The sequence below is a fragment of the Neodiprion fabricii genome, chromosome 6 (genome assembly GCF_021155785.1).
Source record: "Neodiprion fabricii isolate iyNeoFabr1 chromosome 6, iyNeoFabr1.1, whole genome shotgun sequence".
NCBI lineage: Eukaryota > Metazoa > Arthropoda > Insecta > Hymenoptera > Diprionidae > Neodiprion > Neodiprion fabricii.
Window position 1 is genome coordinate 9,350,665 of NC_060244.1, and position 6,000 is coordinate 9,356,664.

The 6,000-nt window shown below is 41.5% G+C and overlaps 1 protein-coding gene and 1 long non-coding RNA gene across 4 annotated transcripts in view; one reads left to right on the top strand and one right to left on the bottom strand.

The window, feature by feature from the left end:
- The window catches only part of LOC124184622 (LIM domain only protein 3-like), a 115,337-nt gene extending 110,983 nt beyond the window's left edge, over positions 1 to 4,354 (bottom strand). Inside the window, exon 1 of the mRNA XM_046574551.1 lies at positions 4,325 to 4,354. The gene's annotated coding sequence lies outside the window, so the exon portion shown is untranslated. The remainder of the gene's footprint in view (positions 1 to 4,324) is intronic.
- On the top strand, positions 1,006 to 2,562 carry LOC124184623. 3 transcript variants are annotated; one of them, XR_006871228.1, is made up of 3 exons: positions 1,006 to 1,124; positions 1,325 to 1,802; positions 2,026 to 2,562. It is a non-coding gene; the product is annotated as an uncharacterized LOC124184623 (long non-coding RNA). The 3 variants fall into 3 exon arrangements; XR_006871226.1 differs by lacking the exon at positions 2,026 to 2,562 and having other exon boundaries at positions 1,325 to 1,852; XR_006871227.1 differs by lacking the exon at positions 2,026 to 2,562 and having other exon boundaries at positions 1,026 to 1,124; positions 1,225 to 1,852.
- Positions 4,355 to 6,000: the final 1,646 nt, after the last annotated feature.

Consider the following 6,000-nt stretch of genomic DNA (forward strand, 5'->3'; position numbering starts at 1 on the left):
TTGAGTAACAATTTTTCGATAAAAGATAGTATACCAAATTTGTGTTGCATTTTTTTGGGTGACTTGAAAGATTATTTTCGACTCAAGTTTGTACCGGATAATTTAAGATTATGAGTTATTGGAACAGCAGTTGAAGGACGTGCAAATGCATGGTTTGAAAATTCCCGGAGGAGATTTCAAAATTTTGAAGCTTTTGGTGAAACAGTTTAACAACAATTTTATTCTGTCAATCAACAAATAGAACTTGGAAGAAAATGGAACGATGTTATAGATACGGTTATCGAGACGGTTCTTCGCGAACATATTTTCAGAAAAAAAAACTACTATAGCTAAAATTATTATAAAACACGCTGGAGAACGAAAAATAAATTCACTTATTACAAGTAGTATATTAAACGAATCCAACATCAAGTAAATAAAATTTACAAGTAGTACATTGAACGAATCCAACATCAAGGAAATAAAATTAAACAAACTTTGTCAACATTTTTGTGGAACAACACAGTTTTCCAGCTTATAAGCTTGTTCTGTTTTCACCGAGATTCATTTCCACCTAACCGCATCGCAATACAAACAATATCGACAAGCACATCGATACTGTTCGGTGTTAACCACGATTGCCAAAGAATTAATTGATCTGGTATTACAGAGCTGTTTTAAAAGGTGAAAACACAGCAAACCAAAAAAGGACGATAGTGAGCCGAGGTAAATTGCACATTGTCGATACAGTTGACGCATGGGGGACTATATATTTATTCAACTGTGAATGGCGACTATAGCTAACGCAAAGATAATTACGCCCCGTTACGTACATCTAATATTATTACACGCTGTTTGTCAGGATAATTTATCTCTGGTCGAAGACAAAAAGTCTCCAGTGAACAATGCCGAGTTGCGCGTGCACGAGAGAGAAAACGGCAGAGAGAGAGAGAAAGAGAGAGAGAGTGAGAGAGCTGCAGGAAAGGTTGCATCCAAGTAGCTCCTGTAGAAGCAGGTGTTTCGTAGTTATCATCCTCTAGTTAACTCATTTACATTGCGTCAGTTACCACCTAGCCGCTTCGTTCACCGTGGGACAAAAGGCAACGGATCCGTAGACGGACAAACCCGACGTTTCACCGTTGCAGGTAACTAACTATAACCACCTCTAAAAAGACTGTAAGCACGGTCGGCACTTTTGAGACAAAATTAGCTAATCCGTGACACATTCAACGTTTTTATCTAAAGCGTGAGCGAGCATGTTCAACCGTAGCATAACGCAGTGGCTTTTTGGAGTATTTTTAAAATACATAATGGTCAGCTTGAACACCTTTTTGATAATTAACAGCGTCGTCGAGATCGACGTGGTTCTTCGCAATTACTCACACGCTGTGTCCCGGTTTTCAACTTCTCGTTTGCGGAAATTCTTTATCCAATTGACCGTTGGCAACAAGTTCCGCAAAATGGAAATCCGTTGGAGCTTTGTCGAAGTATCGAAACGTTTGTAATGTATCGTTTAAACTGTTCAAGTACCCGCTTCTTTTTGAATCCAGCAGAACACAATACTGAGATAAGCGCAAGAATCGCTTACGCAAAACCGATCTTTCCGAGTATAATTCAAAAGGGAGGAAGACGGTGATGGAAAAAAAGGGCAACGCCACGGTCGGGTTTCGGAAATAATGAAATCCTCTAGATTGGAAGCCATTATTCGTTATAAATGGAAAACACCCTGTACAGCGGGGTGGTAAGGAGACCCTCTCAGCCGTCATCGTCTTCACTCCTCTCCTCTCCTCGAGGCTGCGCAGCACCTCCTTTGCGGCCCCGATGTAATTTTCTGAATGACTGCGTAATTAAAACTCTAATTTCCTGCACTTAATTGACCGGAGTCTTGGCTCCGTCCCTCCGCCCCGACCTCCCCCCCCTTCCATCGCATCGTCCCGTTATCCCACTCCGTGTAATTCTTTGTGTGCACTCACGAGTGGACTCCCCGTTACGACGTGAGTGTAGGTAGGATGCGATATACCGTTTAAATAATCGATTTGCTACCAGACCAAGAGAGTTACGCCGAGCGGCTATCTTACTCTCCTCGACGCCGAGCCTCGGCCGAGCCTCCGGCGTCAATTTAACCCGACTCGCGGGGCTGCGGGAGAAATTTTAATATGAACAAGAAGGAGGAGAAGAAGAGGAAAAGCAAGGGGAAGAAGAGCGGGAGAGAGAAGGGAGTTCGGGTGGCTACGTTACGCAAATTTGCGGGGATTTCATCTAATTCCACATTGTTTCTGCAAAGCACTCAAAGCTGTGATGCCGCAAAAGTGGCTATTTTCGTTCGGCTCATATTTGCCGGGCTCGTTCAAGCGATGGTTAATATAAACAAAAGTTTACTCTACTAAATGTGACAATCAGTTTGACTGGAATCTAATCCAGTTACCGTTACCGTAACTTTCACGCTGACGTCAACTGAATTCGCAGTAGATTAATTGTTGCGGTAGCTAGGTAGCAAAAACAATACAATTTTGAAAAGCGGTGTAACTTGACTGTGAAATTTTTTTTGTACGCAAACGTCGTCGTTATTGGATGTCACTGGTTTTTGAAAAGTATTTTTTTCACCAATATAAACGTATGACAAAGTTCAGACCTTCTGTAACATAATGTTCTCATCGTTGAAACAAACAAATTATATACAGTTGTTTGGATTTCAATTTAACAGCTCACTCCCTGAAGCGTTAGAGATTCTAAAAGTTAAAATCAGACCGATGCTTCCGAATTTCAAGTCGTTCAAGTTACTCCAGTCGCCGTAACAGTGCAAGAATCTCAACTCGACTGTTTTCATTCGGCTGGTTGTGAGTAATCAACAATAACCGAAATATCAGCACACCGAGAAAAATTTCATTTGTTATAATAACTAGAAAAATTCAGTAAAACATATATCGTTAAAAAACTGTTTGAATATTGTTGGAATTACGAAAAACGAGGTACGCGTAACCATTTTGCGCTATCGACGATCCTTTTTTGATAATTGCAACGCAAAATCAGTTTCTGAGGTTTACTCTACTTTTTTAGCTAAACAAGGCTTCAGCGTCAATTTATTTTTGTACTAGCATTCAATTTTCGCAACAGTTGCAAGAAAATATAGCAACAGTGATCGTAATGAGAAAGAATAGCAACGGATATCAGACTTTCCGGTAACAGCTAAAAAACTAATTTTCATTTTCTACCAAGAACTATATTTTTCGATTGTGGTAAAAAATGATAATAGTTAATAAAGACTGAGCGGTAACCGCAACTAAAAATTTTACTCGGTGCAATACTCACAATCACACAGTTACACGTATTATATTTAAATAAAACAATTACTCGAATCATCTTAACCACGTTATTGATACATAATCGCTGTACCGACTGAGCTTTTCCCATCCATTCCTTCGAAATAATCGTTAGAGAAGGACAGAGCCGTCTTAATCCGATGCACGCGGATGACGAATGAATGAAACTCGATAAACAGGGGCGAATCGTACCGCGAGTAATAATGGGAAGAAACGCCGCGGCGTCGTCGTGAAGCCAGGAGCCGGAAGTTGAAGTGGTAATAAGTCACGTCGGGGGAAGAGGCGCCAACTGTACATGAAGCCAGGCTCACGGACGGTTTTTGGATAATTACAACAGCCCGGCCCGGGGGGCAATTATAATTGCCAGCTCCTTTCGCAATTATAAGTTTCTCCCGCAGGGCGGGGCTGGCGCCAGGGGTGGTGCTGGCTGGTGTATGTGGAACCGTTAATTGGGGTGACCTGTTCAGAAACTAGTTACCAAGGGCTACTACTACTGATATTCAGGGGGCGAAAACCAAGGCTCGTCTGGTTCACCCTTGATACACTCGTTCCCAAAGACTTTGTTAAACCCCGGAAAATTCACGGCTGGGAAATGTTACAAGGCGAAGGGGGGAGGGCGGCGAAAATTACAATTTTTCCCTTTTGTTTTTCTTACTTTTACGCTTTGTGTAATCTTACTTTATAATTACCGTAGCGGTGCGGTTATTCGGATTGCAGGGAAAAGTCGCGACGGCGAGTCGTATGTTTGTGGGTACACGACGCGTCGCTTGGAAAATATTATTGCGAAGCATAAAATATGTGATATTGAATCGGTTGGAACTTGCTGTTTTGTCGAGAAATTGAGGGGAATTGTTTTGTAAGGTATAGATTTCGTCGGAAGAAAAGTTATATGTACCTGCGCAATTGATTCGAATACCATTGAATTCGATGCATGAATAAAACAGCTCTGCATAAAAGTTTGATATTGAAATTTGATCGTTGTATTAAATCAGCCGGTTGACTGGTAATGGATCGTATATACATACGTCTTTTAATAATTCTGATGTTTCTCGATGGATTTTGACGAAAATTGGTCCACTATTGTTTCGGAGGTCGCAGAATTCAAATCTGAAATCAGAATTGAAAAATTCAATATTATAAAAAATATACAAACAAACCAGTACCGGTTTTGGCACAAAAACTACAAGAACTCGCACCGGTCAACCGGTTAAGTTGCAATATTAGTTAACCCAGCTGTAAAATTCTTCTTCTGTCGACTGTCTATTAAAAATCCGATTCCACGTGAAGTAACGAAAGGAACAGTTACAAGTTCTATAAACTATAAGTTACTCGCTTAACTTTAGTCTCTCGAGTAAAAAATCGCACGTTCATACCGGGAGTGAGAACCTCGTGATTCGGTGTAAGTTTCCTGAATTCCTGGCCATCTTCGTGAAAACATTCTACGCGTGGGATTGACCATTGAGGCGTATTGAGGGACACCGTAAATACTCGTACAGGTGTGTGGGTTTTTATAGGAAGAAGAAAAGGACGAAGAAGAAGAAGAAGTGGGATTGCAAATAAAAACTGGGCAGAGGTAGTAAGTGAAGTATAGTAGGGTAAAGTAAAGTAAATGGTGAGTAGGAGGTGGAGGAGAAGGAGGAGAAAGGAGGCGAGAATGGATGTTACTTAGACTTCAGAGGACTCTCTGGTCTCGCGCGCAGAACTCCGTACGCCTCGTCTCCGTCGAATCCACGGAGGAGAAGCACTCTTTCCTCGACTGTTTCGCTTTCGCCCGCTGTATCTTTCACACTCAAAGAAGCTTTTCCTCCCAGTCGCTGCCTGCCCGCCTGATTCCCTCCTTGTGCCCGCCTGTCGCCTGCTCTTACTACAACGCGAACCGCATGGCGCGGGAAGCATAAAACTCGCTTCGAGGCACACCGACTGTAGGCGGCTGCTACTCACTCAAATAGTAGGCTTTTTAAAAGTTAGGGATTCTTTCTGAAGTGGATATTTTAATACGCCTCCTCCGAGCAGGGGGCGAAACTTGCACCCCTGCAGGAGGAACAGTGATATTTCTGATGGTACTTGAAAACTTTCGTATATATGTACAGACACTCGCGAGGCTGTGCGTGTACGTCATAAACGTAAATGCCCGCGTTTCAGGATTTGAAAGAACTATACGGTAAATTTTAACGATTTTTTTTTTGATTTTCCCTCTCCATCGCTTGGAAGAAAAATTTAATTATACTCGTAACTGTTTTGATTTTCTACCCACACTCTCTACGTCTCATTCTCATCAGCAATGAGTTCGAATTACAATTTTCCACCCTTGGAATCAGTTTACTTAAATGAATGCAAACTAGTACTGATTCAGTGGCAATTGCAAATCGCCTTTGGATGCGTCGATAATTGTAACTCGCAATGTATTGCGTGTATATATATATATCAATTGGCAATACGCAAAATTCTCTGCCCATTTCGAACTACAATGTAATCAATTCAACTCCACACACAGCTCGCAGTCATATTACGTACAAGCCAACAGGTGCACAGTTGTCGATAGAACATACTATACATGCATTCGACTGTACATAAAACCGGAAACTGAAATCCCCAGTCATTTTCTCTCGAATATTTTGTCGATCGATTTAAAATCAATACATACTTTGAATATTCCAACCGGATGTCAGAAGTGCCCCGAACCTTCTTTCGCGTGTTATTT